Source organism: Ambystoma mexicanum, chromosome 2q (assembly GCF_040938575.1).
Source record: "Ambystoma mexicanum isolate Mex_15411 chromosome 2q, UKY_AmexF1_1, whole genome shotgun sequence".
NCBI classification, from domain to species: Eukaryota; Metazoa; Chordata; class Amphibia; order Caudata; family Ambystomatidae; genus Ambystoma; species Ambystoma mexicanum.
The window spans coordinates 334,478,733-334,503,635 of record NC_090924.1 but is presented as its reverse complement, the minus strand read 5'-3'; the positions used below and the strand labels follow the sequence as shown (position 1 = coordinate 334,503,635).

Sequence of the window (24,903 nt, the reverse complement as noted above, 5' to 3'; positions counted from 1 at the left end):
ATACCTTACAGAAATACTTGGGATACAACAATACTGTCCTCCTTCCATCCTTGAGTATTAAATGTGATACCCTGACTAGATCACACTTTGGCAATAACAACAGCACCATTGCTGGGTTGTCCTTTATCAATGACTAGAATGCTCTGCCTGGTCACTTCACTGCATTTAATGTGTCACACTTGCTTGGCCATCCTACAGCACTGTATTTGGTGGATGGAAGACTCACTGTATTTAAGACAAAAGGATGCAGTCTGCTGTATGGGATGTTTTAGCATCTGCCCAAGGGCCAGTGGACCCACAGTGCCTTGGTAGCCATAACACATGGCAGAAGCTCTGTGCAAATAACATATGACATACCCTCTCTGTGACACTGGCCTTGAAAACCTGACCAGATAGAGAGGCTGGCCACAGGTTCAAAATAAAAAGCAGGATCCAACAGTGGAGAGCAGTCAGCGTTGTTGCGCATCATCGCGGCTTGGCAAAGACTTGCGCGCCTCTACACCTATGGAGGGAAAACCAGCACACACTGGAACATTCTGGCACCAGCTGTGACAGACTCCAGGATGATGATCAAAGGCGGGCCCCACAGATGACAGTCCAAACAAGGGTTGGCTCTTGTCTTTGGCACTCATCTGTCTCTGTTTATAATCCTTTTTTTACTGAAGAATCAAAGATACCCCGTCAAGCATACAACAGACACAGGACCGTTCTTTACAGTTATTTGGAACTGAGAAAAAAACAAACCTTTGCCTTTAAATTCTGTCCATTCCAATCGCAACTGTAATCAGTTTCAAAAGGGGGGAATAGGGAAAACAAATTAAAAAATAAAAAATAACATGGGGGGATTTGGGGCAGTGGTGGATGGGGTGGGTGGCTTTTGGCGGGGAAAGTTTAGATCACCAGATCCTAAAGCAATATCATTAGTAAGCGACATATTCCAGCAGGGAAAAGTCATCATATATCTAACATTTGTGATGCCTGCGGGCTTAGTGCGCGCTACACATAAACAAACTAAACTATATATAACAGTGCAAAGACCTACCGGGCTCTCTCCCCTACCTAATATCAGATTGCAACAATCTAAAGGCTCGCAGATCTTGAGGGCTATGAGGTACTCTTGGATAGTCATTTTGCTGCACAGAATCTATGAAGGGAAGTCAGGTTGCCAAGTATTTTGGCATCTCATTCCTGTTGGACGCATCTATTTTTTCCATAGTCAGGCCAAACCAAATCCATGCCCACCACTCTTGTAGGTCGGGGGTTGGGGGGAGGATCCTCTTCCACCTGTGAGCTAGGCTTAATTTTGGCCGCCACCAAGAGATGGGATACACGTTTAGCGGCTTTACCGGTCAACGGGTAGGCTCCTCTAGGACCTACATTACCAATAAGACAGTAAGGGGGCCAAGCGCAAGGTCAATTCTAGTAATCTTCTTAATATGGGACAACACCACCTTCCAATACCGTTGAATAACTGCGCAGGACCACCACTTGTGAATTTGGGAACCTAGGGCCTGCCCACAGCGGCAACAGTCGGAAGGGGTTGCTGGATTCATGTGATGTAGACTCTCAGGGGTTGAGACGTCATCTACAAATTAACTTATGGCTATTCTCCCTTGTATGCACTTAGAGGATTTGGATGCTCTAGTCCAAATATTATACTAAGATAACTCCTCTATTTAGGTACCAAAATCCCCCTCCCATTTTGCCATGTAATCATGTGGGTAATTAAAGCGCCGCCCATTAAGGATCTTGTACAGTGTGGAGATCTTACGACCCGGGAGTGCCCCAGGTTTAGGTCCTCAAACGTTTGGTATCATCTTGGGGGTCCCCAGCCAGTGCCTCAACTGTACATATGAATATCTGTCTGACTCCGAAACCAGGAACGATTGCCTACACTCCTGGGAGGGCATCGACCCACCATTGGAAAATAATTGGCCAATCCCGTTTAGCCGTCCTTCTATCCATTGCGTGAAGGAAGGGGGGAACATGCCTGGGGAGAATGCAACATTTTGGAACACTGGGGTAAGTGGGGAAAGATAGGTAGTACTCCCATATTTCTTAACAGCTCTGTCCCAACGAAATATCGATGCCTAAGTAGTGGGCAAGATTGAGCCAGGGTTCTGTCTAACATTTGGAGGGATCCAACACCTGACATGCAAGGCCGTCCCCGCACCCACCGTCTCAATATCAGCCCAATGCTTAGCTCTGACCAGAGCAGAGCTCTCAAGAAAAGAGGCCAGTTGAGTAGCATAGTAATATCTTTCTAAATCTGGGACGCCCCCAGACCTCTATTCGTCTTTAATGTTAACATTGTGCGATGAGAGATCCCAGATGATTTCTTGGCCCAAATAAATGTGAAAATATGGGATTGAAGGTCCACGAGCACCCTCTTCGTAATAGGTATAGGGAGAGCCTGCAGTGTGCATAAAAGCCTGGGTAGAAAGGACATCCTTACAGCAGTAATCCTCCCCAACCAAGGGATCTCATGTCGCAACCAATTTGCCAAGTCATCCTTCAATTTCTTACAAGGCGTCAAAATGTTCCGCTGATATAAATAGGGATGTGACTTGGCCAGGTGAACCCCCCAAATATTCCAGAGAATCCTGACACAATTGTAAATCATATTGTGATTTCAGAGTGGCAACTACCTGCTCCGGGGTTGTAATATTTAGAATTTGTGATTTCGAGTAATTAATCTTGAAACCAGATATTGCATGGAATCCTTCCAGCAGATCCCCTATGTTCAGCAATGTAGAGCAAGGAAACCTCATTAAATAAAATCAGATCATCCACGTAAATGACAATCTTATGCTGTGTCTGGGCAATTTCAATTCCTTTGATGTAATCATGGGCACAGACTCTACAAGCCACCGGCTCCATAGCTAAGGTGAATGTCAAAAGGGACAAGGGGCAACTCTGGTGGGTGCCTCTTGCTAAGGGTATGGGTTCTGATAAGAGGCATTTTCAGTTTAATTCTCGCAGAGGGGAGTACATAGTTGTCTAACACCATTGACATAAAGTTGTTCCCAAAAGCCTGCAAGGTTTTAAGGCTATACGACCAGTCGACCTCGTCAAACGCTTTCTCAGCGTTGATCGATGATACTGCCATAGAGATGTCATGTTTCCCAGCTCAGTCAATTTTATCAACGGCTCGGCAAAAATTAAAATGTGTCCGTCTACCTGGAATTAATCCAGTTTGATCTGATGTATTGCAGTGCGAAGGACTCCTGCCAGACTGTTTGTCAGGACTGTGATGTAGATACTAGCGTCATAATTAAGTAAACCAATAGGTCTATATGACGTGCATAGCGCTGGGCCTTTTTTAGGCTTTAGCAAGAGCGATCAGGTTATTTCCCCCATGGATGGAGTGACAAACGCTCTTGCTAGGAAACTATTAAAAAGAGTGACCAGATGCGGAACAAGGAGAGATGCACATTATTTATTTAAAGCTGCTAAGAAGTCATCCGGACCCGCCACCTTGTCCGTTCGTAAGTCTTTGATAACGCGCAGCATTTTATCTGACGAGATTGGGGCATCCATTGCCTCCCTATCTTGCTCAGATATCTTTGGGAGGCCTGATTCCAGCAACTAATCCTCCTAGCCATACCCCTCTAAAGCCTTGGATTTAAAAAAGTTCTCATAAAATTGGGATAGTATAAGTAACTTCTTAGAATCGGTGGAGCATGATTGTCCTCTGCCATCCTTCAAGGCTACTATAGAGTTTCTCACCTGCTGGGCTTTCAGTTTATAGGCCAGGTAACGAGAATCCATATTAGACATACTGAAATAATTTGTTTTCGTTTTCTGCATTTGATTAGACATTTTAGTAGCCAATAAGGCCTTTAGCTCTGCACCGGCCACTTGTAGCTGCCTGTATATGTGCCTCTTGGAATTCTGCCTATATTGGTGTTCAAGATCCCTAATTCTGCCCTCAATCTCCTCCTGGAGAGCCAGCGATGCTCTCTCTTTCTCTGCGAGGCATGACTAATTAATTCCCCCCTAATTGTTGGTTTAAATGCCTCCCAAAGTGACTTGAGCAGTGTCTCTTCCCTGGAGTTTTCTTCAAAGCATTGGGTAATTCTCGTAGAAATTGCATCTCGATAAATTGGATCTTTCAACAAGGTGTCATTAGTGCACCACCTAAATGGTTTGTGGGCATTGAGAATGCGCTTGCAGCTGTAGACTAATGGCGGCATGATCCTAGACTAAGGCTAGTTCGATGGTTGGATTGGAAGCCTGTGTGATGGGAGAGAGCGTGCTATCAGGACGTGCTCTAATCTATAGTAAGTATGATATACATGCAAGAAATATGTGTAACCCTTAGGTCGGGTTTAAGTGCCTCCAGATGTCTATTTTTTTTTTTTTATCAAAGACTTTATTGATTTGGAACATAGGAAAACAACTTAACAGTACGTGCATCTCTCTGTGTATCAGGGCTGGGAGAAAGGGAGCAATCATACAATCAACATTTTCAGGAGGGGGTAAGGAAAGGAGAGAGAAGCAGGTAAAAAACTAAAAACAACAAAAGAGAGGAAAGAAAAGAGAAAAAACCCTTGGTAACTGGGACTGCCGTCTAGTGGTCCGTCAGACTTTGCCAAAACAGGAGTTACTCGTGGCACGATCAGTACTTTCCTGGCTCGCTTCATTCGGCATCATGCGACCCTGTCCATTCTTAGCGTCTGCCGTGTCACACCTGACTTCTAGCTGGCGTCTTCCCAGCGGCTCCATATTTTGTTCGCTTTTTGCGGGCAGCCCCTTGCAGCATATACCCGATGTTCCATGTCAGCGCAGATGTCTACATCCACGACCCATTGGTCGTAGTCCGGAGTGCGTTCTGTGCCCCACAGTTGTGCTATATTCCGCCTGAGCACGGCCGTTGCAGTAGAGCAGAGTATCTTTTCATACCGGGACAGGCCGGTTTCATTGGAGATCCCCAGAAGGAGATGTTTTGGGCATCTTTCTATTGTCTTGCCTATAACGCTGGATAGTTTGTCACAGCATTTCTGCCAGAGTTGTTGGATATTATTGCATTCCCATAGGATATGGAAGAATGTGCCTTCCTCACGCTTGCAGCGCAGGCATCGTGCGTCTGTCGTCTTCCCCCAGCAGAAAAGGGCGACTCTTGGGTAGTAGACGCGGTGCAGGATTTTTAGTTGAACCAGTCTGAGTCTTGAAGAGATGGTTACCTCGCGCGGGTACATTAGGGCCTCCACCCAGTCTTCCGGCTGGAGCGATCCCACGACCCGTTCCCATTTGGTCTTCAGGCTGGTCAGTTCTGGTGTCGCAAAGGATGTAATTACATTGTACATGGTGGAGGTGACTTTCCGTTCCACCTGGTCCGATACCATATTGCGCTCAAGGGGGGAGCTTTCCGGTATGTTCCGTATATTCTGTTGGTGGGTGCTCCACGCATGTTGCAATTGCGTGTGGTGGTATCTTTCTGTGGCTGGGAGGGAAAATTCCTCTTGCAATGTTTCAAATGGTACAAGTTTGTCCTCCCTCAGCACAGCCCCAACGGTGGTGATTCCTCGTTGGACCCATTCGGGCCATCTAGGTAGCTTTTGTATTTCAGGAAGATGGCAATTGTTCCACAGGGGTTGGGCCAGTGTCAGTTTCCCATCCCATCCTAGGTGTCAGTGTACCTCTTTCCATATTCTCACAATGTGTGTCGCCATATCTGGTTTTGGTGGACGACCCAGGCTTCCGTAGAGATGTTCTAATGGTGCTGTTGTGTTGTGGGGGTTAATTGCTTTGATATGCGGAAGTGTCCCATCCCCATGCAACATGTCATTGACCACCGTCAGCTGGCCGGCCCAGTAGTATGATTGCAGCCTGGGTAGTCCAATCCCTCCTTCCCATATGGACCTTTGGAGCGTGGAGAGAGCGATCCGCGGGTGCGCCCCTCCCCATAGCAGCTTTCTGAGGATGCAGTCGAGCTTATGGAATTCTTGCTGCGGGATATATGGAGGGGCGTATTGCAGGATATACATGAATTTGGGGAGGGCAATCATTTTGAATAGTGCAGCTCTACCCAACAATGTCAATGGTAATGAGATCCAGTTGCAGGTATCTTCTGCGAATCTTGTTACGAGTGGGGCAAGGTTCAGGGATGTATAGTCTGCAAGTTGCTGCGTGATGCGTATCCCAAGATATTTGAACTGTTCCATTTCGATCTGGTAGGGGCCGTTCATTAGACTGGTTGCAGACACACCCCCTATGGGGAATAGGATGGATTTGGCGCAGTTCACTCGTAGGCCGCTGAATGCCCCATATTGCTCCAGTATGCTCGTAACTCTGGAGCAGGAATTGGCTGGGTCCTTCAGGTAGATGAGCAGGTCATCAGCATAGAGCGATACTCTGTCCTCCCAGGTTGCTGACCAGCGGAAGCCTTCCCAGGTAGGTTTGTTTCTCAGGAGAATTGCCAGGGGTTCTATTGCGATCGCAAAGATCATGGCTGACAGTGGGCAGCCCTGCCTCGTTCCTCTCCCCAGCCCAAAGGGATCTGATTGCCATCCATTGATCCTGGTTCTGGCGGTAAGACAGTTGTATAGTAGGCGTACCCAGCTCATAAAGTTCTCGCCGAAACCCATACGGTGCATTATGACCCAGATAGCCTCCCATCTCACTGAGTCGAAGGCCTTTTCGAAGTCAATTGCAAGTAAGGCTAGGGGGCCTTGTATGCAGTGGGCTCTTTCCAGGGCTGAATATAGTCTGTAAAGGTTCATGCGTGTTGATCTCTGTGGCATGAAGCCGCACTGGTCCGGGTGTATCAGAGAGGGGATGACCTGTTGGAGGCGGTCTGCTAGTATTTTGGCCAGTATCTTTGTTTCGCTGTTGATAAGTGAGATAGGCCTGTATGAGCTGCAGGTTTCGGGGGGTTTGTCCGGTTTGGGTATCGCTATTATCGTTGCTTCACGTAGGTCAGGTGAGAGAATGCCCTTTTCACGTGCATACTGGTACATCCGTAACAGGTGTGGAGCGATCACATTGGTCCCCACCTTCCGCCAGAACTCGATCGGGAAGCCATTGGGACCTGGGGATTTGCCGGTTTGGAGGCTGGATATGGCACTTAGAATCTCGTCCTCCGTGACGTCTCTCTCCAGTAGTTCCTGCTGCGCCGCATTTAAGGTAGGGATGACTATTTCCTCCATGATCGAGGCATCCATTCGAGTCCTGGGTGCCCCATAGAGTTCTGCGTAATACTCTGCGAAGCCTTGTGTTATGTCCTGGTCTGTTACTCGAGTGTTTTGCTCCCCTGTCTCCAGCCGCCAGACATGGCTACGCCCCTGCTCTTTCCTTTCCAGCCATGCCAGCATCTTCCCAGCTTTGTCTCCCGTTTCATAGATTCTCGCTCGCATCGCAGTATGTGCATGCCTTGCATTATCCATTGCTGTATTTTGGAGCTTCTTTTGTGCTCGAAGCAGGGTGCGCTTTGTGTCTGGTGTGTCTTCGCTTATGTGCTTTTCCTCTGCCTGCTTCACTTGCTGTTCTGCTTCAAGTATTTTGCTAAGATGCTTTCTTTTTTTGGCGGTCGTCCATGATATTAGCTTGCCCCTTAGCACTGACTTGTAGGCCTCCCACAGTGTCTCAGGGTTTGAAGCAGACTGTGTATTAAGCTCAAAGTATGTGTTTGTGCTCTCCTGGAGTTTATCCACTAGCTCGGGGTCCCCCAAGTAGTAGTTATTTAGTCGCCAGCTCGGCGGGGAAATCGGCCTGGATGTTGTGATTTTCAGTTCAAGCGGGGAGTGGTCAGATATGCCCCTAGGAAGCAGGTCTGTTTCCTGTACCTTGTGTAAATCAGAGGCCGGGACGAAAAAATAGTCCAGCCTAGATAGGGAGGCATGTGCCCCTGAATGGAAAGAGTATCCCCTAGTGTCTGGGTGGAGTTCTCTCCATGTGTCGCATAGACCCAGTGCATTGGTGAATGTGGCGAGTCGGGTAGTTGCGTTGGGGTTCCTGTTGCGTAAGTGTAAGCGGTCTAAAGTTACGTTCATGACTTCGTTGAAGTCTCCACCCAGAACCAACAGGTTGGAAATGTCGTTTGTGATCAGCGGGGCAATATCTGTGAACAGTTGGTCTAGTTGGGTTGGTGGTGCGTAGATGGCTAACAGTGCGATGGATTGATCCCACAGTGTGCCCGTCACATATACGTATCTGCCGCCAGTTCCAGGCACACTGTGGTAAGTTGGAAAGGGAGGTTTTTGTGTATCAGGACCATGACTCCCCTTGATCCCATTGTAAAGCCTGAGTGGAGTGTCAGCATGTAGTTTGTGCGTTTGAACAGGGTGCATTCCGTGCCCGCAAGATGGGTCTCAGTCAGAAGCACTATCTCTGGTGCCCGTCTTGTAAGCAATTGCCTAACCAGGCGCCATTTGATTGCGTTGCCGAGGCCATTGACATTCCACGTCATGAGCCGGAGTGTTCTGAGGGCGTTAGCAGTGTTGTTATGTGGTGCCATTTCTGCTTATGGAAGTGGATATGTGTGCTGCTGATGACGATGCATCGCGTCTCACGAGCTTGTGCCCATAAGTTGTGATCGTACTGATTGGTCCTGGTATGTTTCGTGTCTGACGTGTCCCGTGTGTAATTAAACTTAACAAACCCGTTACCCCCCACCCCATACTCCTCCCAACTAGAAGCATTGGTCGCCCGAACCTAGAAAACCACGGGTGTCAACTAACACCTTACATGCAATAAACTCAACTTGTGTACGTATGCTAGTCCCTGGCGGTGTGCGATCAGGGGTTAGCACCGCTAGGACTACTCTCTGATGTGTCTCTTGGGGGGGGGCCCCCTAACATGTGGCTGCGAGTCGTCCCCGCAGCCACAATTTTAGGAAGTGTATTGATTCGTGTCAGCAGGTACGGTTTGTGGATTGTGTTAGGGTAGTGCATTGTGTACTCACTGGTAAACTGCTGGGCGTCGCCAGGAGTGGTGTCAGGGGTCATCCATCACTATCCTCTGGTAGGTCTTGTTCCGGGGGCAGTCGGGGTGCATGTTGTTGGTCGGGGGGCAGTCTGTTGTTTCTTCCCCTGCTGGCTCGGGGAGTTGCCCAGTCCCCCTCTATATGTTGTTCCTCTCAGTGCCATGCTTCCTTCGGATCACTGAAATGGATTGATGTGCCTTTATGGTAAATCTTAAGCTGTGCTGGGAAAAGTAGGCCATATTTGACCCCCAATGTTTGCAGGTGCTTTTTAAGTTGGTGGAAAGACTGCCTCGCTTTCTGCACCTCTCTCGTGTAGTCCGGAAAGAAGGCGATCCTTGAGCCGTTAAAGGTGATCGGGCCTTTGGTCCGTGCCAGTTGCAGTAGGGCGTCTCGGTCCCTGTAATTTAAGAATCTCGCAATTACTGTGCGTGGTGGCGCCCCTGGTGTCGGTCTACCTGTGGGTACTCTATGTGCTCGTTCTATAGAGAAAAACTTGGAGAAGGAGCTCAGGTCATATAGGTCTGTTAGCCATTGTTCAAGGAAGAGCTCCATGCAGGCGCCTTCAGCTTTCTCAGGTATGCCAATTATGCGCACGTTATTGCGCCTTGAGCGGCCCTCCCCGTCTTCAACTCGGCTTTCCAGCAGTTTGAGTTTCGAAGTGACGCTTCTGAGCTGGTGTTGCATGTCACGTACTCCATCTTCTGTAGTCGAGATGCGCTGTTCGACTTCGAACGTACGCGTCGTCAGCTTTTGGAGATCATGTCTGAGGAGGGAAACGTCCAGGCTTATCCCATGCAGGCTTATCCCAACCATTTTCTGCTCCATTGACGTGCGGGAATCCACAATGGCGGCCATGATGTCCCTCAGAGAGATTGCGTTGTCCGGTTGCCCTTCTTCCAGGGTGACCGGATGGTAGTCGGGGACCTGTGTCGAAGGGATTGTATATTGCTCCATTCTGCTCTGTGTCGGGAGTTTCTTAGCTTTATCTTTCCCCATTCTCTCCGATGCGTCCCAAGGCCACTGCAGTAGTTTAGTGAGGTGCGTTGTGGCCACACACGCTTGATTAGATCGCACAGTTGCGCCAGGGTACAGATGATCTCAGGCGGTGTTTGGCAGCTTCACAGGGCGGTCACTCGGTGTCGGTGTTCTTTGCGGGCTATGGGTGCGCCGTGCGCTGGGCTCAGGGGAAGTACGATCCTGTAGATAGTGCCGCTGTGAACGTATTATGGCTGGAGCCGCGGTCTGCTCCGTTGCTACACTGCTTCCACCCCAGGTACGTACTGTATTCTCCCAGGTTCCTCGTCTTCCAGTGGCATCTCCAGCGGTATGCTGTGGTGAGTCTCCCTCGTCCGCGCAGCGGGCTGTGCTGGGTCGCGGTCCCCGGCGGCGGACACTGGCTGTTGATACGCGCCGCCCCGCACTTGACAATGCGTGCGGAGGGGCGGAAAGTCAAATTGCAGTCAGGTGCGAGTCACCGGTTTCAGCGCCGTCCTCTCGTACCCCGCGAGGGGTGGTTGCAGCTCATTGTGTGGCCCGGCCAGGGCCCAGGAGATACGCGGCGGCCATTTTGATTGCAGCAGCGTTTCAAAACGTGGCCTCAGACCAGAGTCGATGTTTCACCTCCTCACGTATGCGTTTTTCCCCCAAAATTTACCAGGATGTGTAGCAGATCCTCTGCATTCCGTACGTTTGCTTATTCTTGGTCCATCTTGTCGAAATCAGGCAGGATGTTTCAGGATTATGTGGCGGCTCGCGGAGCGGTGCAGATTCACGTCTGCATCGTCTCGTAGCTGGCCAAGCCCCCTCTCTCTGTGGAAGATGTGCCAGTCCTATCCAAGCTACTGTCCATAACCACATTCCAATCCCCCCTAAAACAAGGCCCCCTGGTGGAGAGTGCGCTACCTTTGGCAATAACATATAGAATTAGTCCTGGCTTTGGTTAGGGCCATAGACTGAGAACAGCGACAACTTTTCCCCTCCACATTCAATGTTTACGCCTATAAAGCCACCCTAGACGTCCTGGATGATCCCCGATTTCTTAAAGGCAAAATAGCCACCCCTGCTTTCTTCCCTCTGGCTGATGCTAGAAATTGATGTGAGAACCAGGGTGAGCAAAGCCTAGGGCAATCTTTCTCAAGGAGATGTGTCTCTTGAAGTAAGATCATGTCTGCCCCAAGTTAAACCAATTTGGCGAGAATACCCTTTCTTTTCATCAGGCAATTCAAGCCTTGTACATTTAGTGAAACCAACTTAAGCATCATCATTAGAGAATGTGAACCCTATAATCAAATGCGCCCCTCAAGCAGCAGTCATTTCATCACATGGCCTCACCCGCAAAGCCTACTATGGTAGTACCATCCACCTTTTTGTGTTGGGCCTACGACTCCATGGTCACACCAGCATTCCTCCTCTCCCCTTCCCTCCACATCTTTGATCATCCCTATCATAACTTCCAGGTGCATTCCCTGCTTCTTGGCCTTTAGCACCAGGTCATCCATCTTGGCCAGTGGGTCTTAGCCTGCCTCTGTCATTTCACCTCACTTGCGAATCATAACTCCCAGGTGCATTTCCTGCTTCTTGGCCTTTAGCACCAGATCATCCATCTTACCCAGTGTATCCTATCCTGCCTCTGTCATTTCACCTCACTTGCTTTACATGCGAATCATAACTCCCAGGTGCATTTCCTGCTTCTTGGCCTTGAGCACCAGATCATCCATCTTGCCCAGTGTGTCTTGGCCTGCCTCTGTCATTTCACCTCTCTTGCTTTACCTGGGAATCATAATTCCAGGGTGCATTTCCTGCTTCTTGGCCTTGAGCACCAGATCATCCATCTTGCCCAGTGTGTCTTAGCCTGCCTCTGTCATTTCACCTCTCTTGCTTTACCTGGGAATCATAATTCCAGGGTGCATTTCTTGCTTCTTGGCCTTGAGCACCAGATCCTCCATCTTGCCCAGTGTCTTAGCCTGCCCCTGTCATTTATCCTCACTTGCTTTACCGGGAAAACCCTTTCTCTGCTGGTGGAGGAGGAGCCCCAGGGAACATCCCCTCTACTAGCACCTGGGTGGAGTGGTAGATTTGTACCATGGATTCACCACACACATGCAGTGGATCGCCAGACACTCTCCACCGCGCACGATGCCAGGATCAAGCTCACGGCAGAGAGAACCAATGGCAAATGCTGGCTGCATGGGCAGCTTTCAATGAATCCCCACGTGTGAGGCTCACTGACATCACGCTTGAGGGTTGCTCCAGGTACACTGGGAGAAGATGCTTCCCATGGCATTGCCAATATTAACATCTTTGTCATGCATGTTTGTCATGAATGTGTAGTACGTGGATCTGTGTGGTGCGTTCCTTTCCCACACATGTGCAGTGCTGCAGAAAAGCTTGATGCGGACACCCCTGCATGTGGGAGAATTGGGGGCTACAGCGAAAAGTAAGGGACAAACAGTTCCCCCATTCTTTTCCTTGTATGGAGGGAATGAGGTTGTTAGTTGGCATCAATACAGCGAACGCACTAATCCTCCCAAAGAGGCAGTTTATTTCAGGCAAATAACATGTTTTCTTAGTACTTTGCGGATTTAGATAAGTCACTGCCTCTCTCCTCTTTCTGCAAAGTCTCCCCATTACCCAGAGGGGGCTGCTGCTTTCGGCGCCCCCTGAGTTCCACATCAAGTAGTAATAAGCAGTAGTAATAAGCAGTAGTAATGAGCAGTAGTAATAAGCAGTATCAATCAGACTGCCATGAGATGCACCCTGGCAAGAGTAGAGAATCTAGGGTTTGGTGAGGTGCCCAACAGGTGCAACCAGAGGCAGGAGGAGACATCCAGAGCTTCCTGGAGCCAATGCAGTAGCTGCCAATGGGCTGCGTATCTTTCGTGGCGCAGTCTACCACTCCTATGTATGGCAACCATTAGCACTGTGCATGCTGGGACTTGGAAGTACTTAATTAGAATGGTACACGGGAGTTGGACCCTTCAGAAGCCCTGGAGCAAGGTGGCTGTGCTTTAAGCCCCAGTAGACAAGCCTGATTGATCCTGAAGTTGGCACACTGACGCGAGCCAGGCTTAGACTCTAGCAGTGGGAACAGAGTGGAAGTTGGCACGCGGGCTTGCAGAGGCAAACCTCTCCATTTCACATCCCTGCAGATGCAGCGATGCATTTTGCCATTTTAGGACCACTGCACCGCGGCGGCTGAAGGTCTGGCAGTTAAAGAAACTTGTCGTGAGCCTGCGGGCGCTGTGTTACCCGGACCTCTACCGGAGTGGAAATGGAACCCTGGTGTGGTAGAGGATTCCTGAAACTGCCCCCCTGGTGCTTCTTCTGTGAGGGCTGCGCCCTGGGGACTGAAGGTAGGGCGCTGCCGGGAATAGCGCAGAGTAAGCATAGAAGCGTAGACCACAGCCCACCCACCCATTGTGACCAGGGAGTGATTACAATTAATAGTGCTGCTGGACACATGGAGGTGCACCCCCAGGAAGCTGTTGACCTCCCTCTGTCGATGGGAGAGGCTGCCAAGCCCAAAGGCTGAGCTGCTGAAGCAGAGGCTGTATTGTGGTGCATTGCGCCTGCTTCCTGGTGAGGTCTGTGCACCCCACACCACTTGCTCGGAGCTTGCAGGCTCCGTGCACCCCTTTGGCCATTCTGTTTAGACAGTAGTCACCGGCTCAGTGAGGGAGCGCCAGCACACTCTTAGCCCAGAACTCATGAATGACCTCCTGGAGCGGATGGGAGCTGTCCTGGTCACTGGTCCACCCTCCTCTGGTGATCCTCATGCCCCCTGCTGAGTGATGCACCTGCTGCCACATGACTTACATCCCAGGGGTAGGTGCAACAGGGGGGGCAGGTGGTCTCCTCCGGTTTGGATCAGAGGGGCATGGCTATTCCATAGCAACCCTGGGAGTAAAAATACTAATAAATAAATAAATAAATAAGTTTTCTTCAATGATAAGTTGAGCCAATCGTTCTCTGTGGCTGAAAGATCGGTTAGATCTAACAATCCCGAAATTATTCACCCAAATCCCAGAGATCTAAACATGAAAACAACCGTGAAAGAAATGTGCTGACCGTGGGGGGAAGGGGGGTTCAGTGGAAAAAGAAGACGGACAATCCAAAATCACCTCTTACAATAAGAAATTCCAATAATCGGGATAAGAGGCTAGCGTTTATAGCATCTAGCATGCTGAGCACAGCAGGGACAGAATAGACTTAACAGAAAGGTTTATACCTGAAAGAGCAGCATGTGAAAGAGTATGGGTGAAGATGGACAGCCTGGCCTATCAGGTTCAACATACAGCGGCCATGCTGGATTGGGAAGGCAACAGGGCGAGTGCGGTGGAGCACAGAGCTTCCCGGCTGATGGATGGCACAGCCACCATGGCTCCCTTGGTTAGGAAGTTGGAGGTAGTGTGGTGAGCATACGGGCGGAACCCCAAGATTTGCTGGATTGGCCCCACAGGAATAACATTGGAATTCTGTGCGCTGGAGACCATATGAAACCATGTGTTGGGTTGGTGACAGGTGAGATGATCGGTAAAGCACAACGTTCCCGAATTATTGTTGTAGAACATGTACATCCCAGGCCACTAACAGGCAAGGTGTAAAATACCAGGGGGCACAGCAGGCAAAAGGGAGCATTCACACTGTAACAACCCTATCATTATTGCCAGCTTTCACCATAACGCCAAATCTCTGCTGAAGCACAAAAACACCAAAAGTGCAATACGAAGGCCACTGTGTTGTCACCCGCCAAGCTCTGCGCGGGGAATGACCAGCACGCGTGCGGTTGTCCACCATTGACGTGGAGCATGAAGTCCTGGAAAAGTTCATCCCATTCAGGCATTGTTCCCGGGAGAGATTCTGGAGGTGGATCCTGGTTCCAGAAGAATGCTAGGCTGCCAATCGGCCCCTTCAATTTTATGTTTTTATTACTTACTTTGTGTTAGCGCACTGCAAGCACGCCGGCCCACGTGCACAAATTCTGTCTCCCAGTCCTCAGCGGGGCTGGGCTCGAATAGCATAAATTCTGGTTCCCAGTCCTCGGCTGAGCCATGGTCGAATAGCACAAATTCTGTCGCCCAGTCCTCGGCTGGGCCAGGCTCGAATAGCATAAATTCTGTCACCCAGTCCTCGCTGGGCCAGGCTTGAATAGCATAGATTCTGGTTCCCAGTCCTCGCTGGGCCAGGCTCGAATAGCACAAATTCTGGTTCCCAGTCCTCGATGGGCCAGGCTCGAATAGCAAAAATTCTGTCACCCAGTCCTCGCTGGGCCAGGCTTGAATAGCATAGATTCTGGTTCCCAGTCCTCGCTGGGCCAGGCTCGAATAGCACAAATTCTGGTTCCCAGTCCTCGATGGGCCAGGCTCGAATAGCATAAATTCTGTCGCCCAGTCCTCGCTGGGCCAGGATCGAATAGCATAAATTCTGGTTCCCAGTCCTCGCTGGGCCAGGCTGCAATAGCACAAATTCTGGTTCCCAGTCCTCGACTGGGCCAGGCTCGGATAGCATAAATTCTGGTTCCCAGTCCTCGGCTGAGCCATGGTCAAATAGCACAAATTCTATCGCCCAGTCCTCGACTGGGCCAGGCTCGAATAGCATAAATTCTGGTTCCCAGTCCTCGGCTGAGCCATGGTCAAATAGCACAAATTCTGTCGCCCAGTCCTCGACTGGGCCAGGCTCGAATAGCATAAATTCTGGTTCCCAGTCCTCGCTGGGCCAGGCTCGAATAGCACAAATTCTGGTTCCCAGTCCTCGATGGGCCAGGCTCGAATAGCATAAATTCTGTCGCCCAGTCCTCGCTGGGCCAGGCTCGAATAGCATAAATTCTGGTTCTCAGTCCTCGGCTGAGCCATGGTCAAATAGCACAAATTCTGTCGCCCAGTCCTCGACTGGGCCAGGCTCGAATAGCATAAATTCTGGTTCCCAGTCCTCGCTGGGCCAGGCTCGAATAGCACAAATTCTGGTTCCCAGTCCTCGATGGGCCAGGCTCGAATAGCATAAATTCTGGTTCCCAGTCCTCGCTGGGCCAGGCTCGAATAGCATAAATTCTGGTTCCCAGTCCTCGCTGGGCCAGGCTCGAATAGCATAAATTCTGGTTCCCAGTCCTCGCTGGGCCAGGCTCCAATAGCATAAATTCTGGTTCCCAGTCCTCGATGGGCCAGGCTCGAATAGCATAAATTCTGGTTCCCAGTCCTCGCTGGGCCAGGCTCGAATAGCATAAATTCTGTCGCCCAGTCCTCGGCTGGGCCAGGCTCGAATAGCATAAATTCTGTCGCCCAGTCCTCGCTGGACCAGGCTCGAATAGCATAAATTCTGGTTCCCAGTCCTCGCTGGGCCAGGCTCGAATAGCACAAATTCTGTCGCCCAGTCCTCGGCTGGGCCAGGCTCGAATAGGCCTCGTCGTTGTGCGTGCTTTTCCTGAGGCCTGCTCCCTCCGTCCTCAACACTTCCTTCCTCTAAATATCCGCTCTCATGTGCTGGCGTGTAGTAGCTAGCTGCACCCAGCAGCACAGGCATGATGGACCAGGACGCATTACGAACATGATTGGCTGCCTGCTACATAGCAACAGGCCTCTCCTGATCCTGCCCTGAGAAGGCGAGGCTTGGCGTCAGTTAGGCAGCATGGCTCGGGCTCCAGGCAGGCAGGCAGGCATGATGTACAGTGCACGTTTGGTTTAAAACAAGCCCACCCACACCGCCATCCCCGCAGCATCAATTGTGGTCTGAGAGCGCGCTGAGCGGGGCTGTGGCACCACGCCAACGGTTGGCTGGGGCACTGGCAGCACCACAGCCTCATGCTATTAGTGTGCCATGCATTCATGCATGTAATGTGAACACTTGGGGCCCGATTCATGGATTTTTTTGCACAGTTCAAAGTGACTTCGCACTGCTGAAAAGTGACTTTGCACTGCCGATACAAACCCTGATTCATGGAACTGTGCAAAGTGTATTTTGCTGTGCAAATCCAGTGCAAACTCATGTTGTACTGCAGAAATAACTTTGCACTGTAGAAATACACTTCGCACAGTTCCATGAATTAAGGTTTGTGTCGGCAGTGCAAAGTCACTTTGCACCGTGCAAAAAAATTCAATGTATCGGGCCCTTAGTGTTAACTTTTCTTTGATGATGTTCTCCGACTACATGCGCATTGTAATCATGAATGCACCTGTGCGCCGCTACGCATCCAAGATGGGGCGGAATGGATTTTTGTAACTTAAGTTGTACTTGTGTAAGCGACGTTGCTATGCATATTAATTATGTAGCTTAAAAGGCCGGCCTCCAGGGCCATCCCAAGTCAGTTTTGATTCGGCCGATAGGCCGCTCCGCCCCGGGCACCTGGCTAGAGCTACTGGAGTGGGTGGCGATGTTCATGAGCATGGGAATTTTTATCAAGATTTTTTTAGGCAGCTTATTTACTCTTCATACAGAAAAGAAAAGCATATGCGTGCGCCGTTATATTAAGAACTTCACAACCATATTATTTTCATTATTTTTCATTAGTAGCTGTCCCATAAGAATTGACTAGCATGTCAGAATACAGGAAAGCGATCGGATTGTCCGCCAGAAAAGCTGACACTGCATGCTATCTACCCACGCTCGGCAATCTGGTATGTAGCATGAAACAGAGGCGTGGCGTGCAGGTTTCTTTTGGGACTGTACGTGCAAAAGCACTCAGAGGAGTATTTCAAACAATGTGTTAATGTAGCTTTTTCAGCTAACACAAAGTACTGCTTTGTCACACAATAAAACACCCCCGCCACCATTCTAGTACAGCCCCAGTTCATGCAAAAGGTAACATTGTGGGCTGTTTTGCCAGATCAAAGAATTCCGCCATGGAAAAGTCGGCCAAAGCCTACTCTATTGACATCTCTTAAAAGTTACTTCGTCAAAATAATGGACAAGACTGATAAAAAGGACATGGCTGGAATTCATGAGATCAATGGGTTCCTTTACAAATAAATGTGCCTGCAAAATAAAGTGTAATTCACACGGCTAAAATAGCCCTATTTTATAGAGAGGACTTGAACCATGCTTAAATCATATACCACCCAACCAGACAATATATTAATGGATGGCAAACTGCAGCCATGTACTGTTAGAAACCTGAAGGTGTCTCCCATCCTAGTCCCCAGGGATCTGTCATCCAGGTTGCCAGGACACGGCCAGTGTTATTGGATCCAGTTCCTGGGGGTGGACCAGTGAGGGAGGATCACCTGGATGGGGGGTCCTTGGGGAGTGGGACACTCCCCTTCTTTTAACTTCTTTTCCCCATCCTACCACGTAGAATTTCCAAAACAATGCCCCCCATTTTTCACACAACACTTTCGCACAACACGAAAGACAAAAGACTAACACCACAGCCAGTTTTGAAGACTAACACCACAGTCCCAATACCAGGGTCAGGCAAAGTCAGGCAATTGAACAGAATCACACACACCTGACAGCTTTTCCCTTCCCCACAGGGATAAAAGGTGGAGAACCAGATCCCAGGAGGAGCAAGGCAGATGGCACGATGCAAGAGCTAACTCAGCACGGCAGTTCAAGAGGAGGCGAAAGACGTGCAGACCGAGAGCATGACAATGAAAGAGTCAACCTTGTCCATTCCAACCAAGGCCCGCGAAACCTCAGCAGAGGGAATGATAAATCCATGAACAATAGCCAGGGTGTATTGCACCAGATGTCAACGGTACACAAGACCCTTCTTTGCTGATTGCCAAGCCGGGGAGAGACGCTTATCTCTGTGGTACCAACCTTGACTGCGAGGCAAAAGAAAGTCAAACAGTTCATCACAGCGGGTGAGCCAAGGGGAGTGTCGATAAGAAACCGAACTGTGTTGAATGAAAAGTAGCCAAAGGCTAAGTGAACTTTGAAAAGGAAAAGGATAGTTTTAACGAAGGAGGAGGAAAACCAGATACAGAGGAGTCTGCCACCACGTGGGTGCTCACGCAGGAAACTTTAAGCGATTACACAACGGTAAAGACTACTGTAACCAGAAAGCCTTGGGAAGATCAAAAGGATGCTCAAAGTGGTCATACAGGGGTCTTGTAAAATTCTCTGTACTGCCAAAAGTCTTTGACCGACAGATAATTGTGAAAGCTAAGGGAAGCGAATCCTGCATGATGAAAATTAGTATATGAACTGTGTTTCATGAATATTGGCAAGGGTGAACCCGGAAGAGGGAAGCCGACACCCCAAAATACCACAAGAGTAAACACAGCAGAGGGAAGCTGACAACCAAGGGAAAAGACCAAAGCCTGTTTAAAAAGACATTAAGATTGGTGAAAGCAAGAAGCATTATAGGACAAGGGGAAGGAAAGTGTCCCCCTTGTTATCTGGGATCCAAGCCCGGTCGAGGGATGTCCAGGGGTGGAAAGTTATCACCCAACGTTCACTGAGAAAGGAACTGTCTCTGTTAATTTGTTGAATACGACTTCTGAGGGGTCTGCACCCAGAAGAGGAGGGACCTAGGGGTGAAGCCCTTATCTAAAGTGTTTGTAGAACAGAACTTTGTGTTTGTTTGTTGAGAGGATCAGGCCTCGAAGGCAAGAGACTTTTCATTACAAAGAGACTTAGTCATCGAGGAAGCTGATAGCTGATAGGGAACTGTTAGCTTGTGCTGGGAAGGCTCAAGTGTGTGCTGTGCTCCAAAGTCCCCCCTTGTCCTGTACTAAAAACGTGGGGAAGGAAGACCTTCGCGCAATCACATCCTGACTTATTATTTGTGAACACTTTCTTCTTTATTTAGAATACCCTATCCCGCACTCTTTCTGTAATTAGTTGTAAGGAATTGGCAATAGTTTTCTTTTAGTGTAGTGTAGACTTTTTACGCCACACGGACTGTCTTATTTTTCATTCGATGGTTGACGCTTGCTCCCATCTTAGATTTAGGTTTAGGCTGGGGGTTTTTCCACCCTGCACTTTGAGTTTAATAAACACCCTTGAACTGTGATCACTTGTGTTTGTCTTTACTGTTGTCACCAGGAGTTCCTTCCACTACCCACTATAAGGGAGGTGGTAGCCCAGAGAAGAAAAAGCGTAAGAGTGCACAGAGCACTGTGCTTCCATGCTGGAATAACGCATTCTGGCGCAGGCACATTGGGTCACAAGGACATGCCTTGCTTGTACATACTGCCCTCCCAGACATATTGCGGGCACCAGCATTACAAACATGAGTTCAGCTGACAATGATGACATATTGTGGGCAAGGGCATTAACAACATGAGTTTTAGTGTGGTAGTGCTGGCAAGAACTAGCAAATAAATGGAGGCAGTGTGCTGTTAAAGACTTAACTGGAAAAAGCAAAGAGTTGCAATCATTCTATGGAAGTGCCACACGACTTTGGTAGCAATAGGGGAGGAAAGGAATGTTGGCTCTGCTAAGGTCCTAACAGCAGAGATTACATTATTTGCCCAGGATCACACACCTCATTAAACAGTGAATTTGAGATGTTAACCTACTATACAGTTTAGAAAATTGAATACATACCTTCCAGGCCCCACTTGGCACAAATAATACAGTTTTAGGTTTCAAGGCGCACAATAATACTACCTCAGAGAACATAGTCTGCAAAGAGAGGTCCCACAAACAACCTTTCTCTTGTCATGCACCCACACTCTGGGACTCGATCACAGTATCAGCTCGGAATGCCCCTACAATTCTCCAATTTCACGAATCTCTCCAAAACGTGTCTTTTTCAACAACACTTGACCATAAACTAATTCCAATGCATGCACAGTCTGCAACTCAAAATATGCCAGCACAAACACTGGCTACCCACACACTGTACATGGCTCTTCTGCGGTCCAGCTATGCCAGCTCTCTAAACAATAAAATACATTACAATAGGCTTCCTATGGCTATGCATGAGAAGGCCATCCAGTCTTATTTTCTCTTGGAATTCTTGGACTTTGTGGGGATGCGCATCGGCACCCGCAGGGGGTGATAGGCGCACCTGGGATTGGGGGCACCAGGAGCCGAGGCAGCGGACCAGCCGCTCCTCTCGCGGCGGTCACCAGCGCTGATAGCGGAGGAGCCCGAGCCGATGCTCGGGGACGCAGCGTGTCACCGCCACACTCACCTGCCGGAGGGCGGCCCGTTGCTCGGGGACGCGGCACGTCACTGCCGCGCTCGCCTGGTAGAGGACCCGGACCCAGGGACGGGAGGGGAGCGCAGACCCTCCATGACAAGGAGGAGGGATGACCAGCCCTTCAGCGTGACGCGGATCGCGGCTGGAAGGCACCCGGAGCCAGAGCCCACCCATACCCGACGCGACCACGTTTTTGGTCAGGTGATCACCTCAGCAGTTCCCCGCGGCATGGATGGGATCACGCAGGCACGGCAGCCTTTATGGGAGGCGGGTCAACACGGCAGCAGCCAATAGGATGTCGGCTGGCCAGGGCTGATGGCGATTGGTGGCGGCTTGATTCTAAGGTAGTCCATAAAAGCCCGCCAAAAGAAACTGACAAGATTCTCTCATTTTACAGGGAAGAGAAGAAGAGGAGGAACGAAGACCAGAGTGGTGGGCCTATCCAGACACCACAGTATAGAACAAGCTTAAGGACTGCCTCACCGTATTCTGAAGGGATCAAACACTGGTGAATTAAACCAGAGGACAATATACTTTGTTTTATTAAGGACCCTTATCCAGTTGGAATAAATATAATTTCAGCACCTGCCTGTCTCCTGAAGGTTATTTCCCACAGACTTGTATATTTCCTAAATTTCACGTGGGAAAGAAAAGGCCACAAGTCCCAGAATCCAAAAGGGAAAAACAGGACTGATTGTCCTTGCACACAGCCCTGGGAAACTTCAGAGCCCTGATGAAGTTTACTTTCAAAATACACATATAATAAATATTAAAGCAAATGTACAATATTGAAAATTACCAAGGTCTCTCTTGGATATTAGACTGTGCTTCTGTTGTTTTAGACAATTGGAACAGCCAGAGGAAGCCGCTCTGCTTGTATTACCGAACTTCTGATCAGAAAGAAATTACTTTACTCTTGTTTGAGCTATCACTTTCATGTTTTTATTAATTGGCCGGATTGTGCTCGTAGTATTGAAATATGAGCCAACACGTGTTTTGAACAAAACTCTTCCTCAGGGCTCTTTAAGTCATGGTTTAAAATGTTGAAAATCAACATTATTTTGGTTTTCAGTCGCACTCGATTAGTCATTTCATAAATAAAATTTAAAAATATATAATTCCATATGAAACATAAGCTTTCAAATTAAATCCCATAACGTTTGAAACATGCAATTAGTGTGTTTGTAAACATAGCAGAATATAATGAACGGAAATAAATGCCAAAATCAGGTGGTGCATTACATATTGCCATTTAGATTTTGACAACAAAAAGGAAAATAAATAATGAATAATGAAAACAGAAAAAGACAAAGAGAAATATAAGAATACCAATCAGTTGTTCGAATATTAGTTCAAGTAGTCTTATTTCTTGAAGTTCTATACTCATTGATGCGGTTCTATCTTCAAGTAAATGGTTCTTCGTGTCTTCCACCAGGTATGTGCCATGAGGTGCAACTACTGGCCACTATTGCTGTGTCTCTCATCATGTCATTCTGATGAATGGTCATATGCTTAAAGGTGGCGCATAATAGTAATTATTGTAGGGAACAGGGACTGCAGGGGCATTGCTAGGGGCGGGGTTAAGGGGGCTGTAGCCCCTGATCTTTTGGTTGTAGCCCCGGATAGAATCTCAGGAGCTACAGCCAAAAGACAAGGTAGCCCCCAGTCCCGACAGTTCCGACATCAGCTTAGCCCCGGGTCTTTTCCAGACCTAGCAACTCCCCTGAGGGACTGTCAATAGAATGCTCAATGTTTAATGCTAGGAGTACCTTGTTCCTTTTGAAAAAGTGATGTCGGTTCTGTATCCCAATCGCTCACTGTTCATCCAATTATTGAGGTTATAAAATAAAAGATATGATATGGTGTATTAATTCTATTGGGGCGATTCCCTTACTCGAAAGGGATGTCTTACCTAAATTCCATATGCTTGTATCAGCCCATGTTTAACAAAGATAGACATTCGTCAAATAGGTTTCAAAGTCCTTTTGGTGTAGTGGTGCTCTCCCAGGTTTCCCTGTGCCATGATCGGTTAACTGATCTAATGTAGGGCTATGCTGTCCTCTCACTGTAATGATAGTCTTGGGAAATGTCACTGAGCTATGCTCACCTGCATTATGATGTGATAGAAAAGCACAGAACTCAGGAGGGCTACCAGTCTCTCGCAAGTGGCTTGTTGGAGACGCGGGCACTCGCATTTCCGTCCGCCCAAATGGGGATGGACATGCGTTTTTCTTTTTTACTCATTTCACAGAGACGGGCCTTTTAACAGCCCATCTGGGTGAAATGCGCGGTTGCTGGGAACCTGTCGTACACTAGTTTCAGGAGCTCGCTACTGACACTAAGGTATGCAAGAAAGCAAGACAACGCAGCTTTGCACCACTGTTCAGCCCCTCCAGAAATGCTCAAGTCGCCTTTGTGAATAAGCTAACCTGAACTTTTCTGTAAATAGTGCAAATGAAACAAGGGAATTCTCTGTGCTATTTTTGAGAACCTGGCCCTATGTTTTTATTTTAATTATTCTGTACACATTTATTGTTAGTACCCGGCGAGGGTCAACCAAAATGTAACAATCATTCTGATTAGCCGTCGCCCGGTCCATACCTCCGAGAGAATCCCTCGAAGCTTTTGCTTTGTTCACGTCCCCGGTGGGGGGTGGGGGTGTGGCAGCCCCTCAGCCAATGAGGAGGCTCGGAACAGGGTAATCCCTGCTCCGAGCCTCCGCAGGGCTGGAGGCTGCCATCCTCCCCTGCCAGGGATTTAGGTGAGTGTTTTCGCCACCCCCACCCACCACACCTGCAACAATCCCCACCCTCCCAAACCCACTTACCTTGTTTTTTCGAGAGCGGACGCGCTGTGGACTGTGTCCCCAGCGCGTCCGCTCCCGATGGCCACCATGGAAAGGGAAAACAGACTCCGTTTTCCCTTCCCCGGTGGGATTTTTTTTTTCTGTTCTGAAACGCTGCAGTGTTTCGGAACAGAAAGAAAAAAAATGCTATTAGAACCCCGGTCTTGCGGGCCGGGGTACTAATAGCAATAAGCCCCTCGCCGCTGGGTCATTACCGAGTCAGGTAATCTCCCGGGGCCTTCGTTAAGTGCCTGACTCGTAATGGCCCCGCGGCTCGGGGCTTATTGCTTAAATAAAACCCTTTGTTTAACCGAATCCCTGGTCTGACCTGTTTGTCCATCAATGTCAACTGTGCAACAGTATTGTCATACTAATAACTTGAAAAAAAAATCCCTTTTTCGCCATTCCCAAAACCCTTCATATGTTTCTATGCACTCCCCTACAGAAAGAGTGGACCACCCCAACCAACCCCGAACCTTTATCTATAGCTTTGTAACTTTAACCTTTCATATCTCCTATCGTCTGAGACCCCTCTCTTGGCTGTCGGGCCGTACCAGCAAGAAGTTGTTTACTTCCCTACATTCTCCCCTTTTCAGAAACAAATTCCCCCCATAGCATGATGTTAAGGCAAGTAAAAAATCATCTGATCTTTGCCAACTCCCATTGTTGGCCCTTCAATCTAACACTGGACCCCGATTGCGGAATCCAAGACTGTTCAATGATCCTCATGTCCATCGCCTCTGTAAACTCTTTGAGTGCGTCCTTTGGATTGGCCATCCCAATCCGACGTCCATGTACCAAAGATACCTTCTTCATCTCTTAGAAGTTAAGGTTATGCCTTGGTTCCAGGATCCATCGCCAGCAGACGCTCCCAGGAGGGCCACGGGACCCGTCAGTGATGGCATCCAACCAACTGTTTATAACCTTGTATTCCACGCAAAATAAACCAGGACTTAGAATCCTGCAGCTTTGCACTGGTGCTCGTTGCAAGAAGCTTCTCGTTTCAATACTGTTATCCAATGGAAATGCAGCACAAGCAGCTAGTAT

The 24,903-nt window shown here is 48.8% G+C and overlaps 1 protein-coding gene across 1 annotated transcript in view; it reads right to left on the bottom strand.

Moving 5' to 3' along the window:
• RAB26 (RAB26, member RAS oncogene family) overlaps window positions 1-24,903 on the bottom strand; it is a 1,605,669-nt gene that overhangs the window by 35,077 nt on the left and 1,545,689 nt on the right. The window lies entirely within an intron of this gene.